This window comes from Gorilla gorilla, chromosome 6, assembly GCF_029281585.2.
Source record: "Gorilla gorilla gorilla isolate KB3781 chromosome 6, NHGRI_mGorGor1-v2.1_pri, whole genome shotgun sequence".
In the NCBI taxonomy this organism is placed as follows: Eukaryota; Metazoa; Chordata; class Mammalia; order Primates; family Hominidae; genus Gorilla; species Gorilla gorilla.
Window position 1 is genome coordinate 30364987 of NC_073230.2, and position 18794 is coordinate 30383780.

Sequence of the window (18794 nt, forward strand, 5' to 3'; positions counted from 1 at the left end):
ACTGGAAGAGGGAAATTGATAAATTGAATATGACTCTAAAGCAATGGAACAAAGCAAATGTTAATAGGCAGACTGCAATTCTGGCTACCCTGGAGGCATTAGTTATTTCTGAGCTAATCCTAAATTAATTTGCTCAGAATGACCACTACAGAGCTGCTTTGAGACAGGGTACACAGTTCTGCAGTTGCATGATTCCTACATATGACAATTAGACAGCAAGGCTAAAGCAGAGAGCAATCTAGCAACTGCATAGCCCAGAAAGAAATAACTCTGGTTCCAATTTACTGACAAACTCCTAACTTGCTGAAGTCTCAGTGTCTGCCCCTTAGTTTTTGCCTTTTATACAATTGTCTTTTGGTTATTGCATGCATTCAAAAAAAAAATGTTCCATTAAGCATTCCCTGGCAGAGAGGAGAAAGGCCTTTCTCTCATTCCCATCTTCCATACTAAACTTCTCTTCCATCTGTATTTTTTTTCCTCTTCCCAAAGGAGGGCCTTCTCTGACAGTCTGGGAGTTCAGAGTGTAAATCACCCCTTATTAGCTCTGAACATTGGACAAGTCACTTTACTTCTGTCAGCCACAGATACTCAAGAAATATTTACTGAGTTAGTATGTTTTCTAAGAGATGGGGATTAAGGGGAGAACAAGATAAAGCCCCCACTTTATAAGCTCACATACTTATGATGGGAGAAACAATCAATGGGAGAACAAAGAGGCACTTAATAAAGTGTAAGAGGGAGGCAAAGGTCAGCGGTTGGGGTGGGGGAAGGGCAGAGAGTGAAGGAGGGAGGTTACTTTGGATGGAGCCACCAGGAAAAGCTCTTCAGGTCATGAGGTCTGAGCAGAGACCAAATAAGGTAAGAGAGTGAGTCACATCTTGAGGAGAGACAGCAATTGCAGACAGCAAGGTGAGACTAAGGTTGGCCTGTTCCAAGAATGACAAGCTGGTGTGCTGGAGTGAGGTCTGTGTGGGACAGAGTAGAAGGAGATGAGGGAGGTACGTGGAACTAGGACATATGCACCCTGTGGCCACTGTGGGACTTCTGATTTTATTCAGTGACAGGAAACAACTGGAGAGTTTTAGCAGAGGAGTTACGTGATCTGATTTTGTTTTATAAAATTGGCTCTGGTTGATTTTGTCAAGAGTGGGCTCCAGAAGAGTAAAAGTATTGCTTACTCCATGGAAGCAATAAGACCAGAAAGGAGGTTATAATGATGACTGTGGCAAGGGATGATGGTAGTTCACTAATCTATGAGGGTAACAGTAGCAACAATTGCACGGCACTGTTGTGAGAATTAAATAAGATAGTACGTGCAGGTAGCTTGACATTGTGCCTAGCACATAGTAATAACAGTGTTAGCATTCTTTTGTTTGTTTGTTTGTTTGTTTTGAGGCAGGGTCTTGCTCTGTTGCCCAGGGTGGAGTGCAGTGGGGTGAGCTCCTCCTGGGCTCAAGCGACCCTCACACCTCAGCCTCCCAAGTAGCTGAGGCTACAGGTGCTCGCTACCACACCAGCTAATTTTTGTGTGTTTTTAAAATTTATTTATGTATTTATTTATTTTTGTAGAGATGGGGTTTTGTCATGTTGCCAAGCTGGTCTCGAACCCCTAGGCTCAAGTGATTCACCCAACTTGGCCTCCCAAAGTGCTGAGATTACAGATCTGAGCCACCACACCTGGCTTGAGCATTCTTATTGCTGTCATCATGATTATTATTTTGAGGTGATTCTTCTACACCAACTCCTTTTCTAAGCTTTGGCACTGATATTGCTTGAGGGATTCCAAATGTTTCTTTCTTTCTTTCTCTTTTTTAAAGATAGGGTCTTGCTTTGTTACCTAGGCTGGAGTGCAGTGCATGATCATGGCTCACTTCAACCTCTGCCTCCCAGGCTCAAGCCATCCTCCCACCTCAGCCTCCCAAGTAGCTGGCACACACCACCATGCCCAGCTAATTTTTGCTTTTATTTATTTATTTTTTTTGAGACAGAGTCTCACTCTGTCACCCAGGCTGGAGTGCAGTGGCACGATCTCGGCTCACTGGAACCTCCACCTCCTGGGTGCAAGCGATTCTGCTCCCTCAGCCTCCTGAGTAGCTAGGATTACAGGCACGCAACACCACACCCAGCTAATTTTTGTATTTTTAGTAGAGACGGGATTTCACCATGTTGGTCAGGCTGGTCTTGAACTCCTGATCTCATGATCTGCCTGCCTTGGCCTCCCAAAGTGCTGGGATTACAGGTGTGAGCCACTGTGCCTGGCCAATTTTTGCATTTTTTATGGAGACAGGGCAGGGTTTCCCCATGTTACCCAGGCTGGTCCAAATATTTCTTTTATTTTCTTTTTCTTTTTTTTTTTTGAGACAGAGCCTTGTTCTGTCGCCCAGCCTGGAGTACAGTGGCATGATCTCGGCTCACTGCAACCTCCACCTCCCGGGTTCAGGCGATTCTCCTGCCTCAGCCTCCCAAGTAGCTAGGACTACAGGCGCCCGCCACCACACCCGGATAATTTTTGTATTTTTAGTAGAGATGAGGTTTCACCATATTGGCCAGGCCGGTCTCGAACTCCTGACCTTGTGATCTGCCCGCCTCGGCCTCCCAAAGTGCTGGGATTATGGGCATGAGCCACCCCGCCCGGCTGGTCCAAATATTTCTCAATCTCTTCCAAGCACTCCCTTGTGTGTCCAAGCAAGCTTGCATACAGGAAGGTTTATGTGTTTGGTCCAAAATGTTCAAAATTCTTTGTCAAGGCCATTTTTATTCACTGTGGTTATAAATCCTGCCACTTATGACCTTAGAGAGGCAGCGTAGTAGCGAGTCCTGACATGGCACTGCTTCCCAGGGGCATCTGGTGGTTGGTGGGGAGGGGCATTTCTGAATGTCACGATGGCAGGAGGGCAGTGCTGGCACTTTGAGTGAGGTCTGGGGATATTAAATGAAACAGTCCTGCACAATCAATGATTTTCCACCCAGACTCCCCATGCTGTCCCTCTGGAAAACACTTAGGAGGCAGGAAAGTCTTGCAGGTTGTATGTGGCCCAACTCCAAGAAAGTTGTACAGCATGGGGGGCCTGGGGATGCTGGCATAGAGGAAATATCCAAAAAATGGAAGAAATTTCCTCCACTACCTTCTCGGAAGGTTAAGGATATCCAATAAGTTAATGTATGTATGTATTAATTAAGTTGTAAGTCATCGTAAGGCTGACCAACCTGTCCCTCTGCACACACAAGTTGCTAATGAGGCAGAAAATAGTCTCTGCCTTAGAGAATTTATAATTCAATCATCAGTAATGAGTAGCTGTACCCTCCTATTAGAGAAGAAGGTGGGCAATGTGCTTTCAAAATTATGGGCCTGGTTTTCGCAAACCAAACATCTTATTTTTAATTAAACTTTGTAAATGCCAATTCTTTTTTCTCTAGTTATGAATATCCATATTGTACCAAAATGTATTAAGTCAAAGATACTTAAAATACTACTTAGGCTTTTAAAAACAAAATTATATGTAACATTGTTTATGACACCTACCTTCTTTTAAAAATGGGAAAGGAAATAGTCAATGGCCCAAATTAATCTTTTTTTTCTCTCTTTTGCTTTTTTTTTTAAAGAAAAGTTATGGTTGTCTCCTTTACAGCAAAATAACCTCAAAAGAAATTCTGATCTGTTAGAATAAAATTGAACTGATTCTTTATGAAATTTCATTTTTGTAGTCAGAAAATAGCTACTTTTATGCATTCATTATTAAATCACTCATTTGTAGATAATAAGCATTGTCTACCACAGGCCAGTTTTGCACAAACTTTCAAAATTTATTCCAAAGGGCACTCCTAGCCTAAATAAACAACAAAATGGGAATAGGAGGCATGGGCAACAAATAGTAGAAGCTACATTTAATGTAATTTTTTAAAGGGGACAGTTTTCCTTTATTAATAAGATAATTAAAGGGAAATAACAACAACAGAAAAAGAACTGTGTTAAAAATGTGCTGAGGTTAAAATGTTGGCACACTAAGTACATTCGACAAGCTTAATGACCATGGCAGGCACTGACCGCTGTTTACTTTGTATTCACCCTCCTTCTTTCTTACTAGCAAATACCAAACAAAGAGAATCCCCTATTTCAGTGTAGATGGATTCATTCCCCAATTCCAGAATGTGAATCAAATTTGTCTAACCTAGTCACTATCCATGGACAATGGTTGGTCTAAAGGTAGTGATTAAACCCAATTTTAGCCAATGAGATGTAAACAGATATCTGCTAGGTAAGCTTCCAGGAAAACCTTTGAAGCACTGTATTAAAAATGCAAGATCTGCTTAGGGATGTATATTATAATTCTTAGAGCGATCATTAAAATAGCAATACAAAGAAATATAGCTAAAAATCAAATAGATAAATTAAAATGGAATACTAGGAAAATTATTTAAAAAACAATAAGATGGGAACAGAAGAACAAAAAATGAAGGGTACAGATGATGAGATGATGAAATGGTAGACCTAGATTCAGCCATATCAATAATTACATTAAATGTTAATGATCTAAACACATTAAAAAGCAAAAATTATCAGAGTGAGTAAAAAAAAGCAAGACTCAACCATATGCTCTGTACATGATACCATCTTTATTTGTGTCTTCTCTAAGTAAGAAGACACAAATAGGTTAGAAAGTACATGCAACAAAAAACATACTGGCCTGGCATGGTGGTTCATGCCTGTAAGCAATTTGGGAGGCTGAGGCAGGCAGATTCCTTGAGCCCAGGAGTTTGAGACTACCCTGGGCAACATGCCAAAACCTCATCTCTACTAAAAATACAAAAAGTTACCCAGGTGTGGTGGTTTGTGCCTGTAGTCCCAGCTATTTGGAAGGCTGAGGTGGGAGGATTGCTTGAGCCCAGGACGTTGAGGGGGCAGTAAGCCATGATTGCACCACTGCACTACAGCCTGGACAATGGGAGTGAGACCCTGTCTCAAAAAAAAAAAAGGAAAGAAAAATATACACCAATAATTCTTTTTAAAAAATGTTAAGCAACCCAGATGAAGTCAGAAAAAAATAAACAAAAAGAAGAAACTAACAGAAAACTAAAAATAGAAAAAAATAGAATGAAAGATTTAAGCCCTGACATATCAATAATTACATTAAATGTAACTGGTGTAAACACACCAATTAGAAGACGAAGATTGGCAGAGTGGATAAAGAACATAGCCTAACTATATACTGTCTACAAGAAACTCATTTCAAATACAAATCCTAAGAACATTTTTAGGGACTAAATGTTTGTGTTTCCACAAAATTCCTTTGTTGAAGCTCTAGCCCCAACTAAGATGGTATTTGGAAAAATAAGTAAGCCTAAGAAGGCTGAAGAGGATATATTGATATCAGATTAAATAAACAATAAGACAAGAATATTACCAGAGATAAAAGAGAATATATCAGAAATATAAAAGGAGCAATCCATCAGAAAGACATATAAATTATAAATATGTGCCTAATAACAGAACCTCAAAATACATGAAGAAAAAAAATTAACCAAATTAAAGGGAGAAACAGATAATTCTGCAATCACAGTAAAATATTTTAATATACTTCTTTTATCAATTGATAGAACAGCTAGACAAAATTCCGGACATAGTAGATTTGAATAATACTATAAAATATCTTGATATAATCAGCATTTGTATAATATTACATCCAACAACTGCAGAATACATATCCTCTTCAAGTACACATGGTACATTCACCAAGACAGACCATATGCTGAGCCATAAAACAAATCTCAATAACTTCTAAGGAACTGATAGCATGTAGAGCATATTGTCCAACCACAATAGAATTAAATTACGAATCATATCAATAAAAGTAACATATCTAGGAAACCTCAAATATTTGGAAATTAAATGCAAGCTTTCAAATGTTATAAGTCAAAGGAGAAATCAGAAGGAAATTTAGAAATTATGTTAAACACAATGACAAAAATAGAACACATAAAAATATATGGGATGTGGGTAAAGCAGTGCTTAGGGAGAAATGTATAGTTTTAAATGCTTGTATTAGAAAACAATTTGATAGTTTTAAATTAATGATTATTTTAAGAAGCTAAAAAAAATAAACCCAAAGTAAGTATCAGAAAGTAAATAAAATTAATTACAACAAAAGTCAGAAAAATAGAAAACACGCAATAGAGAAAATTAACAAAACCAAAAGCTAGTTCTTTGAAAATATTACCAACACAGAATTGTTGGAACCAAAATTTAAATAATCTGAAATTGAGAAGCCCTGAGCTACAGTAACAAACCAGTTTGGCCTTAGCAAACGGTAGATATATAGACCAGGAGAACTGGATAGAGAGTCCAGATATATGCCATATATATGGTTATTTTTTTAAAGTGTCAAGGAAATTCAATGGAAAAAAATACTTTCAACAAATGGTGCTGGAACTATTGCATATCTATATGGGGAAAAAATGAACAGTGACCCTTTCTTCAAATCATGTACAAAAATTAAGGCAAACTGTATAATAGACTAATATAAAATCTAAAACTATAAAACTTCCAGAAGACAACTAGGATAAAATTTTAGTGACCTTGAGATAAACATAGTTTCTTAGATAGGAACACTAAAGCATAGACCATAAATGGAAGAAATGATAAATTAAACTGCAGCAGCCAAGGAAGATATACAAATGACCAGTAAGCACATAAAAAGGTATTCAATATCATTAGTCATTAGGAAAATGCAAATCAAAACCACAGTAAGATACCACCTCACACATACTAGAATAGCTAGAATAAAAAAGACAGTGTTGATAAATTTTGGAAAGGAGGTGAAGGAATTGCATCCCTCATACACTCCTGGAGTGGGGGAGTATAAAATAAAGCAGCCACTGTGGAAAACAGTTCAGTGGTTTCTCAAAAGGTTGAACATAGTTTCCATATAATCCAGTAATTTCACTCATAGGCATATACTCAAGCGAAATGAAAACATGCAAGCATACAAACTTGTACACAAATGTTCATAACAGCTTTATTTGTAATAGCCCTAAACTGGAAACAATCTAAAATTGACAAACTCCTTGTAATGAAGAAAAAAGAGACTCCAAATAACCAAGAATTTAAAAACAATTATAACTATAGATTCAACCAATATTAAAAGGATTGTGAGAGAATATTATGAAAAACCTTATGCCAACAAATTTGACAACTTACATTAATGAACAAACTCCTAGAAAAATAAAACTTATCAAAATTGACACAAGAAGAAACAGAAAATCTGAATAGTTCTATCTCTGTTAAAAGAATTTAATTTGTTACCAGCAACCTACCCACAAAGTAAATTCTAGGACACTTAGTTTCACTGGTAAATTTTATCAATCAAGGAAGAAATAATACTGATCTCACGTAAAATTTTCAGAAAATAAAGCAGGAGGAAACACTGTCTACTCATGTTATGAGACAATAACTCTAATGTCAAATTCTTTTTTAAAATGACATACTAATATCCCTCATGAGTAGTGGTTCATGATGTTTCCCTCTTAAAGGAAATTTGTCAACATGTGAAGACATTTTTTAATATCATAACCTGGCCAGAGAGGGGTGGACAACCACTGGATAAAGGAATAAGCACTAGGAATCAACATTTCTGTAACATTTCACAATTTTTATTATGAAATGTTGAAGGAAAAATGAAGGGATTATAATTTTCTTATATTCCCTAACAAATTTTATTTTTACCTAGAAGTAGATAGCTATAAACATACTATAATATTCAAGCTGATAAAACAAAATCAAGAAAATGTATAACATAGTAAGACCGATAATATCAAAAATGTAGAAATTATCAAATCCTAAAGAAACTTAGTAATTGAAACCTTAAAAAAATATGTTTTTAGGGCCGGGCATGGTGGCTCATGCCTGTAATCCCAGCACTTTGGAAGGCCAAGGCGGGCAGATCACGAGGTCAGGAGATCGAGACCATCTTGACTAACACAGTGAAACCCCATCTCTACTAAAAGTACAAAAACTTAGCCGGGCGTGGTGACAGGTGCCTGTAGTCTCAGCTACTTGGGAGGCTGAGGCAGGAGAATGGCATAAATCCAGGAGGCAGAGCTTGTAGTGAGCTGAGATCATGCCACTGCACTCCAGCCTGGGCAACAGAGCGAGACTCTGTCTCAAAAAAAAAATGATAATAATAATAATAATAATAATATATATGTCTTTGGTAACCCATAGCACTTATTCCTGGAAAGCAAAGTGAAGTAAAACATAATTCATCATGCTTTCAACAGAATAAAGGTATAAGTCACATTTTAAAAGAAAATATTTTATAAAAGTCACCATCTGTGTTAGACCATTCTTGCATTACTATAAAGAAATAACTGAGTCTGGGTAAGTTATAAAGAAAAGAGGTTTAGGGCCAGGCATGGTGGCTCATGACAGCACTTTGGGAGGTCGAGGTGGGCAGATCACTTGAGGCCAGGAGTTTGAGACCAGCCTGGCCAACATGGTGAAACCCTGTCTCCACTAAAAATCCAAAAATTAGATAGGTGTGGTGGTATGCACCTGTAGTCCCAGCTACTCAGGAGGCTGAGGTGACAGAGGGAGACTTTGTCTCAAAAAAAAAAAAAAAAAAAAGAAAAGAGGTTTAATTGACTCATGGTTCTGCAGGCTATACAGGAAGCATGGTGCTGGCATCCACAAGACTCCTGGTGAGGGCCTCAGGGAGGTTACAATCGTGGTAGAAGGAGAAAGGGAGTAGAGTATCACACAGCAAGAAAGGGAACGAGAGAGAAGGAGGGAGGGGCCACACAGTTTTAAAAAACCAGATCTTTTGTGAACTCATTTACCACCAAAGGGTTGGCACTAAGCCATTCATGACAGATCCACCCCCATGATCCAAACACCACCCACCAGGCCCACCTCCAACACTGGGGATTACATTTCTTTTTTCTTTTTTTCTTTTTGTTGAAACAGAGTGTTGCTGTGTTGCCCAGGCTGGAGTGCAGTGGTGATCTCGGCTCACTGCAACCTCCACCTCCCAGGTTCAAGCGATTCTCCTGTCTCAGCCTCCCAAGTAGTGAGTAGCTGGGATTTAGAGGTACACACCAGGATACCCGGCTAATTTTTTTTTTTTTTTTTAGTAGAGACGGTGTTTCGCCTTGTTGGCCGGGCTAGTCTTGAACTCTTGACCTCAAGTGATCTACCCGCCTCAGCCTCCCAAAGTGTTGAGATTACAGGCATGAGCCACCGATTTGAAGGGGTCAAATATACAAACCATATCACCATCTTTACTTAATTTCTTCTTATAAGGATTTAATAATATAATTAAAGAAAATTTGCTAAGAAGGAAAAAAGTGCTATTATCATCCTGTAAGTTTTTATTTTTATATAATTCTTTTCAATTTTTCCTGAAATGCAGTTATATTTATACATGGCATCATGCATTCTGGTTTTTCACATAGAATATAAAATGTTTTATGTCTACACCAAGTTGTTTGATAAAAATGAAATATATGAAGTTATGGAGGATTTCTTTAACACAATTTATAATCTTGCAATCTATTTACAGGAGGATACAAAACTCTAATAGAGGAAAAATAAATTTATGAAGACATGTGCCTTATTGTTGTGTGAGAAGATGAAGTAAAATATTAATATGTTCATTAAGTTAGATTACATTAAGTACCAGTTACAGTCTCCAGCCCACTCTCTTGACAAGTTTATAGTGTAATTCATCTGGAAAGATTAGTAAGACTATCATGCAGTGCCATTACTGATGATCATGATGGTGATAATGATAATGATGATGATGATTAGTAGTTATAATAATATCATCATCTGAATGCGGCACTTTTTTTTCCAGAACAGCATTGATACTTGCTAACTCAGATCAATTAATATTTCCATCTCCACTGACTGATGTATTAAATTTGAAAGTTATTCTAAAGAAGTGGCATTAAACATTAAAAACTACTCTAAAAGCTAGAAAAAAATGTACTCGTGTATTTATCTCAGCTATGAAAGAATGATACATGACTCACACCTGTAATCTCAGCACTTTGGGAAGCCAAGGCAGGCGGATCACCTGAGCTCAGGAGTTCGAGACCAGCCTGGCCAACATGGTGAAACCCCACATCTACTAAAAACACAAAAATCAGCCGAGCATGGTAGCTTGTGTGTGTAATCCCAGCTACTCGGGAGGCCGAGGCACGAGAATCACTTGAACCTAAGAGGCTGAGGTTGCAGTGAGCCAAGATCGCGCCACTGCAATCCAGCCTGGGTGACAGAGTGAGACTCGGTCTCAAAAAAAAAAAAAGAATGATACATGACAAAATGGAGGCCATTTTCAGATATACATAAAATATACTAGTATAAAATATTAAAAGTAACAAAAGAAAGATAAATATGTAATATAGTACTAATAAAAGACAATTTTAAATATATAAGGTTAGTACCTGATTCTGCCTGACTTACAGCCAAGGCGGACAAACCACTTACGCATGCAGACTTAAAGTCATCAAATTACCAAAATGAAAAATACACACCTGGATGGGTTTCTTTAATACATGTACAATCTAGGGCACAATTACACATCTACTAAAAATTGAAAAGGAATTAAAAGCCCAAGATTGGAAGCACTCATTTGCAGAAGTTGGGGTTGGAAGGTGGGAATACAAAAAATTAGCTGGCCATGGGGGCGGGCACTTGTAATCCCAGCTACTCGGGAGGCTGAGGCAGGAGAATCACTTGAGCTTGGGAGGCAGAGGTTGCAGTAACCGAGATCGCGCCACTGCACTCCAGCCTGGGTGACAGAGTGAGACTCTATCTCAAAAAAAAAAAAAAAAAAAAAAAAAAAAAAGCGATGGTTCTTACTTCTAGTGTACAAGTCAATCACCCGGCCCAGGCTGGTTCGGGCCTTCACAAAAGAATAACGGTATCTAGGAGAGGTGTGAAAACTTTCCCTTTCTCCTTACTTAGTTCAACTAAGATGCCTGGATTTTTAAAAATAAACCTTTATTATGAAACAAAGGTAACAATGAAGCAAAAAAGTATTGGCACCTGGTGGGGTCTAGCCAAAAACTGGCTGAGGCTAGCTGGCACGTTACCTTAGCCTGTCCAGGCAACCTCATCACGGAATCCCTCAGCCCCTTCTTCTGGTCCCTGGAATCTACGAGATCTGTTAGGAGAGTGAACAACTATTCAAACACCATTTATTGAGAGCCTTTTAGGTATTAGAGACTTCAATGAGCCAAATATTTTCCTGGTGCTTATCTAAACAAATCATCATAAGGAAGTGTGCAAAATACTTTGAAGGATTCATAGGTAGATGCAGACTGACATGCTTATTAAAATGCAGATTTCAGCTGGGTGCGGGGGCCCACCCCTGTAATCCCAGCACTTTGGGAGGCTGAGGCGGGTGGATCACTTGATGTCAGGAGTTTGAGACCAGCCTGGCCAACATGGTGAAACCCCATCTCTACTAAAAAAATACAAAAGTTAGCTGGGCGTGGTGGCGCACGCTCATAGTCCCAGCTACCCAGGAGGCTGAGGCAGGAGAATTGCTTGAACCCGGGAGGCGGAAGTTGCAGTGAGCTGAGATCACACCACTGCTCTCCAGCCTGAGCAACAGAACAAGAGCCTGTCTCAAAAATAAATAAATAAATATGCAGATTTATATGCTTCTTTCCCACTACCACCCCCACTATCCCATTTGCTGAACCATAATCTGTTATTAGGAATGAGAAATCTTCCCAGAAGGTTCTCATGCAGGCAGTCTGAGGGCTGCCCTCAAGCAAAAGGTGGACTTAAAGGAGGATTAAGACCTCTCTTGCCTCCAAATTTTCTGAGTTTATAATTTTGTTTTAGTAGACTAAAACATAAGAAGAGCTTAACTGATGAAAAATAGGAAAATGCACAAGGCATAGTTCCATACAATGGAGTGGTAAAAAGGTCATTTGACAAATTTCTTTTGGAAGACGTTGGTGCTCTTCTATTTTAGGAGATAACAAGAGCCCTGGTACCCATAGATTCCTTTTTAGTCTGACTTCCACTATATACTCAATTTAAGTAGCTTGCTTTGGTTACATTTTCTTGTATGGCACTGTTGTGAAACACATGCTTTAATGTTCCAGCACACAGACACGATTTGGCATTTCTTTTGCTTGTGATTTTGGTTTTATTATGCCTCTATTCTGGTCTTCCAGGCATTATGTGGAGAGGTAATGTTGAAAACCACATTCTCCAAATATAGCTGTTAATTCCATGCATCTTTGATCTACATCTTCTGTTACTTGCATTTACTCCCCCTCCATTTGTCACCCCATCAGTGATTCAACATCTGACCCTGAACACCTTTCCAGCCTCTAATAAAATCTGCACTCCAGTCAGACTGGACTCCTTATACCTTGTGTAGTAAAGAATTAAGTGTACCCAAAAAGAGGTCTGGCCTTTACTCTCAGCTCCTAAAAGGTCATCTCTAAGCCCTTGAAATGTCTTGACTGATAAGAATGACTTTGTTTACCTGGGGGCCTTGGGCCACACTGGGTAGTCTAACAGTGTGATTTATTGTGGGGGTTTGGTACTACGCAGTATCAGCTTGACCTCCAGAGGGGCTACAGCCTAAAAGCCAGTTATGCAGGCAGTCAACTGTATTGATGTGACTGAGCCCCAGTAAAAACTCTGTGCACTAAGGCTCAGATGAGCTTTCCTGGTTGATAATACTCTAGGTGGATTGTCTCCCATTATTGCTGGGAGAAGTTAACACGGTCCCTGACCATTCTGGGAGAGGACAACTAGAAACCACACATGGACTTCTCCTGGGCTCTGCCTGATATGGGTTGAATCTGTGTCCTTACCAAATCTCATGTCGAAATGTAATTCCCAGTGTTGGAGGTGGGGCCTGGGGGAAAGTGATTGGATCACAGGGGTGGATCCCTCATGGCTTGGTGCTCTCCTCATGAGAGCAAGTGAGTTGTTGGAAGATTTGGTTGTTTAAAAGTGTGCAGCACCTCCCCACCACCTCTTGTTCCTGCTCCTGCCATGTGAGACACCTGCTCCCCCTTTGCCTTCCACCATGACTGGAAGCTTCCTGAGGCCTTCCCATAAGCAGATGCTGGCACTATGTTTTCTGTACAGCCTGCAGAACCATGAGCCAATTAAACTTGTTTTCTTATTAATTACCCGTCTCAAGTATTTCTTTACAGTAATGCAAGAATGGCCTAACACACCACTCCACGCATGTCTTCTACAGGCTGACTTTAATCGATATCCCTTTGCCATAATAAACCATAACCATGAGCGTGACTGCTTCTAGTGAGTTCTGTGAATCCTTCTAGCGGATTATTAACCCTGAAGATGGCCTTGCTGACTCCCTAAGTTTGCACACCTACAATGCTCTGAACACATCAAGGTCTTTTATTCTTCTAGATCTTTCCTCCTGTAGTTCCCTCTGCCTGATACTTCTTTCCCCTGGACGCTTCTCTCCCTTACTCACCTGGCAAACTCCTGTTCTTTTATGTAGGTATTGTTAAGCACCTCTTTTGTGAGTCCTCACCAGATCCTTCTTTCAGACGAAATTAGTCATTCCCCATCCCACTCCCATTATGCTAGTTCTCTTAGGACACCTAGCACAAATAATCATGACCCTCACATCTTTGCATTCTCAGTACCCAGCAGAGGGCTTCACACAGAGTAGGCCTTTAGTGCATGTGTATGAATTGAATGAATTACATACGGACATGACTGTTTGAAATAAAGGGGAAAAAATCCAGACCAGAAAATATGCACATATGAAATGCAACTCAGTGACAAATATGTAAGGCTATTAATAAGCACCAGCAAGGCATGCCAAGTACTGTCTGATGTGTTTCAGATCTTTCTCCTCTCCAAATCTCATGTTGAAATGTGATCCTCAATGTTGGAGGTGGGGCATAGTGGGAGGTATGCAGGTCATAGGGGCAGATCTCTCATAAATGGTTTGATGCCCTTCCCATCATAATGAGTGAGTTCTCATTCTGTTTGTTCACAAGAGAGCTAGTTGGTTAAAAAGAGCCTGGCATTGCTTTTGCTCCTTCTCATGCCATGTGACATGCCTGCTCCCCCTTCACCTTTCACCATAATTGTAAATTTCCTGAGGCCTCACCAGAAGCCAAGCAAATGTGGATGCCATGCTTGTACAGCCTGCAGAATCGGAAGCCAAATAAACCTTTTTCTTTAATATTATTCAGTCTCAGCAATGCAAAACAGACTAATACATACCTATTTAACACATAATATTATCTTTCTTAGCATAAAGAAGCCATTTCTTTTTTAACCTGAAAAACGAGGGTAGGACCACTACAATAAAAACTGTTTCCCAAGATGCACATGTATAACTGCAAGGTTAGAAATGCTAAAATATGATGTGTAAAATGTTTCTAAAATGGGCAAATTTTCATATTTTAAATCATAAGCAGATCTATTTTAGCAATCCAATTACTTTTGGCATAAAATATATCATTACATTTTCCTGGTTTTTTTGGGGGGGCAACTAATTTTAGTTAACTTCTAGTGAGTTCCTGTAAGAAAGTATTTTAAGAGTATGCTTATTCTTTCTGAAATATGTTCACTCAAAAAAAAACCATGCAGAAATCCACAGAAACTATGTCACTCTCATTATTCATAATGTTTATATTTTATTATATTAAGCTGTATTATACAACAATTAGGGCTTATCTTTTCGGACTTGTGCATTTTGAGAACTTTGGGTTTTAGTCTAAATGAAGCCTACAGCTGATAACATTTCATGGCAAGACTAAAGTAATAACTATGTAAAGTGCTCATTTACATGGCTTTTCATTTCAGCAACAGAAAGGAAGAAATATAGGAGTTTTTACCATTGTATGATAGCATCTGGGGACAAATACTGAAATTGGACTTGTGCGATGGCCATCAATTTGGTGGCTGCTATCAAGGAAACAGGGGCCTTGTAAATGAGAGCAACATTGTGTAGGCTGGTTTTGTTTTGGCTCATTTGTTTATTGTTAATCACAAACAATTGACCTAGTACTAGATTTTTGTTTTGTTTTTATACCAAGCAATTCTTTGATAATCAGTCTCACTGTTTTAGAAGAAAACTTTAGCAATGTCTTTGGCAGCAAGATAATTTACTCCTAAAATAGTCCCTAGAGACAAATAATTTATTGTTCTCATACCTACATTAAAGTTCAAAAGGCCAGGCGCAGTGGCTCACGCCTGTAATCCCAGCACTTTGGGAGCCCGAGGTGGGCGGATCACGAGGTCAAGAGATGGAGACCATCCTAGCCAACATGGTGAAACCCTGTCTCTACTAAAAATACAAAAATCAGCTGGGCGTGGTGGCGCATACCTGTAGTCCCAGCTACTCAGGAGGCTGAGGCAGAAGAATCACTTGAACCTGGGAGGCGGAGGTTGCAGTGAGCTGAGATCACACCACTGCATTCCAGCCTGGTGACACAGCAAGACTCCATATAAAATAATAATAATAATAATACAAATAAAAAGGTTCGACTTCTCTGAAATGTTTCTAATCCCAGTACTATATTTTTGAAGTGAATTCTAACTAAGTGTTTCTGATCACGTAGCCCCAACTTAGCAGAACATCTTTATCCTCTTTTCAAAAAGAATAATCAGTGAAATAAGAAGAGACAAATGTGTTTGAAGCTTGGCTAGTGATTTTGCCATAAAAGTACATTCATTGGCTACATAGAAGACCACAAAATGTTTTTAAAACCAATGTTTATGGTCATTTGTCTTCTAAACTTAAGTAGTTTCCACTTCTGGTATGGCAGCATGAGAAACTCCAAGGACCCACTTTCTGGCATACAAGCATAGCTGATAAAAACTATTTTAAAACAACTATTTAAAGTCTCTGGAAATTCTCCAAAGCATACAGCAAATGAAGAAACATTTATTAAAGAAAATCCACTGAAACTCGGAAAGAACCAATAAGAGTATGTGGAATTTGAGTCATGACCCTCTCCCAGCTTTATTCACCCAGCTCAGCTTGACAGAAGCTCCACTCCAGGTGAATTCAACCAGGAAGATGGAGTTCCCTCTCTCCTCAGCTCCTAATCAAGGGGTACCATATCTTAACAGGAGGGTGGAATGCCAACATTTCTCAAGGCCTCCAACTCCAACTTCAAAGGGAAAAATTCCAGGAGAGTATAGCCAGGAGATTGGGAGCTCCCTTCCTCCACCCAACACTCACACATAAAATGGAGGGTCTACCCCAAGTGCAGCCGGCCAAGCTGGGATAACCCCAGTGACCTTTGCTTCAGCTTGCTCAAGTTAGCAAGCAGAGGGAAGCCAAGAAGATCAGAGGCTACTGCCCCACCCAGAATAGTGCTTCAGAGATTTTTCCCATGGGGAGAGTTAGTTCATCAGAAAAGAGAGTTCCAATCTTTCCCCAAAGTAACTGACCATTTGAAAGAGAATGTGGGAAAGTTCAAGCCTAAGGGTGTTCTAGAAAACAACAGCTTTTCTTAATTAAGAGCACCAGCTAAAGCATGTACCTGCTATTTCACCAAAGAGAACCAAGGAAAGTGACAGCTAAGAAGTACTCTCTGCTGGGCATGGTGGCTCACACCTGTAATCCCAGCACTCTGGGAAGCCAAGACGGTTGGATCACCTGAGGTCAGGAGTTCGAGGCCAGCCTGGATGAAACCTGTCTCTACTAAAAATACAAAAATTAGCTGGGTGTGGTGGCGGGCGCTTGTAATCCCAGCTACTTGGGAAGCTGAGGCAGGAGAATCACTTGAACCTAGGAGGCGGAGGTTGCAGTGAGCTGAGACAGCACCACTGCACTCCAGCCAGGGCAACAAGAGTGAAACTCCATCTCGGAAAAAAAAAAAAGAAGTACTCTCCTGGGGTCAAATTAAACCTAGTCTCAAAAACTAAAACTAAAGACTAGTCTCAAAAACTACCCCTGCCTGAGTTTAATTGGATCAGACTGCAGAGCAATTTATGCCCCAGGGCATTGTTGAAAACAATAGAGGAATCAGCTGTTAATTCTTGGAGTCTAAAGTTGGGTGTGATACCAAATGAGGCAGAGAGCTTAACAGAGAAACTAGGGGAAAACATAGTCGAAGAATGTCCTGCCAAAATCACTGTCATCCAACTTCACTGTGTGCACACCCAAGGCAATGCCCTCCTAGGAGTCATACCCCGCACAGGAGGAGTGTCAGGCCTCTGAGCCCAAGCCTGCACGTATACATCCAGATGGCCTGAAGCAACTGAAGAATCACTAAAGAAGTGAAAATGGCTGGTTCCCGCCTTAACTGATGACATTACCTTGTGACATTCCTTCTCCTGGACAATAAGTCTCTGGAGCTCCCTTGTGACCCCTGCCCCTGCCCACAAGAAAACAACTCCCTTTTACTGTAATTTTCCACTACTTACCCAAACCCTATAAAACTGCCCCACCCCTAACTCCCTTTGCTGACTCTCTTTTCAGACTCAGCCCACCTACACATAGGTGAAATAAACAGCTTTATTGCTCACACAAAGCCTGTTTGGTGGTGTCTTCACACAGACACGTGTCACATTTGGTGCCAAAGACCCGGGACAGGAGGACTCCTTTGGGAGATCAGTCCCCTGTCCTCACCCTCACTCCATGAGGAGATCCACCTATGACCTCAGGTCCTCAGAACAACCAGCCCAAGGAACATCTCACCAATTTCAAATTGGGTAAGCAGTCTTTTCACTCTCTTCTCCAGCCTCTCTCACTACCCTTCAATCTCCCTTTCCTTCCAATTCCAGTTCTTTTTCCTCTCTAGTAGAAACAAAGGAGACACATTTTATCTGTGGACCCAAAACTCCATAGCCGGTCACAGACTCGGGAAGACAGTCTTCCCTTGGTGTTTAATCACTGCGGGGACACCTGCCTGATTATTCACCCACACTCCATTGGTGTCTGATCACCGCGGGGACGCCTGCCCTGGTCATTCACCCACATTCCCTTGGTGGCAAGTCAATTGTGGGGACGCCCGCTTTGGCTGCTCACCCACATTGCAGCCCGGGGCTGCTCACCAACCCCCTTCTCTGTGTCTCTACCCTCTCTTTTCTCTGGGCTTGCCTCCTTCACTATGGGCAACCTTCCACCCTCTATTCCCCCTTCTTCTCCCTTAGCCTGTGTTCTCAAAAACAAAACCTCTTCAACTCTCGCCTGACCTAAAACCTAAGCATTTTTTTTCCTGCAACACCACTTGGCCCGCATACAAACTTGATAATGGTTCTAAATAGCCAGAAAATGGCACTTTTGATTTCTCCATCTTAGAAGACCTGGATGATTTTTGTCAAAAAATGGGCAAATGGTCTGGGGTGCCTGACGTCCAGGCATTCTTTTACACATTGGTCCCTCCCTAGTCTCTGCTCCCAGTGCAACTCGTCCCAAATCTTTCTTCTTTCTCTCCTGTTCCTTCAGTCTCCACCTCAAGCTCTGAGTCCTTTGAATCCTCCTTTTTTACGGACCCATCTGACCTCTCCCCTCCTCCCCAGGCTGCTCCTCACGAGGCCAAGCCAGGTCCCAATTCTTCCTCAGCCTCCGCTCCCCTACTCTATAATCCTTCTATCACCTCCCCTCCTCATACCTGGTCCAGATTATAATTTCGTTCCGTGACTAGCCCTCTCCCACCTGCCCAAAAATTTCCTCTTAAAGAGGTGGCTGGAGCTGAAGGCATAGCCAAGGCTAATGCTCCTTTTTCTTTATCCGACCTCTCCCAAATCAGTTGGCGTTTAGGTTCTTTTTCATCATATATAAAAACTCAGCCCAGTTCATGGCCCATTTGGCAAC

The 18794-nt window shown here is 40.4% G+C and overlaps 1 protein-coding gene across 2 annotated transcripts in view; it reads right to left on the reverse strand.

Moving 5' to 3' along the window:
- Positions 1–18794, reverse strand: part of HYCC1 (hyccin PI4KA lipid kinase complex subunit 1) — a 118187-nt gene that overhangs the window by 408 nt on the left and 98985 nt on the right. The window lies entirely within an intron of this gene.